The sequence below is a fragment of the Pteropus alecto genome, unplaced genomic scaffold (assembly GCF_000325575.1).
Source record: "Pteropus alecto unplaced genomic scaffold, ASM32557v1 scaffold484, whole genome shotgun sequence".
Taxonomy (NCBI): Eukaryota; Metazoa; Chordata; class Mammalia; order Chiroptera; family Pteropodidae; genus Pteropus; species Pteropus alecto.
The window spans coordinates 180,480-181,561 of NW_006435778.1; the positions used below are offsets into that span (position 1 = coordinate 180,480).

At 40.3% G+C, this 1,082-nt stretch overlaps 1 protein-coding gene across 4 annotated transcripts in view; it reads left to right on the top strand.

Moving 5' to 3' along the window:
- The window catches only part of TIE1 (tyrosine kinase with immunoglobulin like and EGF like domains 1), a 22,936-nt gene that overhangs the window by 7,995 nt on the left and 13,859 nt on the right, over positions 1-1,082 (top strand). The window lies entirely within an intron of this gene.

Here is a 1,082-nt window from a genome sequence, read left to right on the forward strand (position 1 = left end):
TCTGCTCCTGGCACTCCCTCCTCCCCACATACGCCCAGACCTCTCTCTCATTTCCTCTTTCTCACTCTTCCCCCTCCTGCCACTCAGCAGCCCCCTCCACCACCAGGAAATATTAGTGTGGCCCCGGGGCTCCGCCTCCAGCCTCTCTCTTCTCACTCTCCCTAGGCTTTGGACCCAGACAACTTGGATTCTAATTTTCACTCTACAAATTCCTAGCTCCATCACCTTAAGCAAGTTACTTAGTCCCTCATAGCTTGTTATTCTCTGCAAAATGAGGATATCAGTGCTCACTGGATAGGGTTGCCGTTGAAGAGTAAATTTTTTTTTCCTCAATTTCTTCCCCAGCTTTATTGAAATATAATAGACAATTAGTTGCTTGTATTTACATTGTACAATTCGATGAGTTTTTTTCAGTTATAGTTGGCATACAATAATATACCAGTTTCAGTTGTATAGCATAGTGATCAGAGATCCATATAACTCACAAAGCAATCACCCCACTAAATCTAGTACCCCTCTTCCCCCTTACATATTTATTACATTATTAACCATCTTCCCCATGCTACACTCTACATCTCCATGTCTATTCTGCAACTATCCATTTGTACCTTATAATCCCTTTACCTTTTTTGCCATCCCCCAACCCCGCTCCCATCTAGTAGCCCTCAAAATGTTCTCTGTATCTATGAGTTTATTTCCACTTTTCTTATTGTTTATTTTGTTCCTTAGATGCCACGTGTACATGAAATCATGTAATATTTGTCTTTCTTTATCTGACCCATTTCATTCAGTGCAACACCCTCTGGGTCCATCTTTTTTTATCCCCTTTTTTTATCCCCCCAGCAATATCTTTTTTTATCCCCTTCCTTTTAGTCTGTGTGTGTCTTTTAATCTGAAGTGAGTCTCTTGTAGGCAGCATATGTAGGGTCTTGTTTTCTTATCCATTCAGCCACTCTGTCTTTTGGTTAGAGCACTTAATTCTTTTCCATTTGCGGTACTTGTTGATAGGAATGTAGTTATTACCATTCTTTATTCCTGTTTTTGATACATGTCTTTTCTTCTTAAAGAAGTCCCTCCTACAT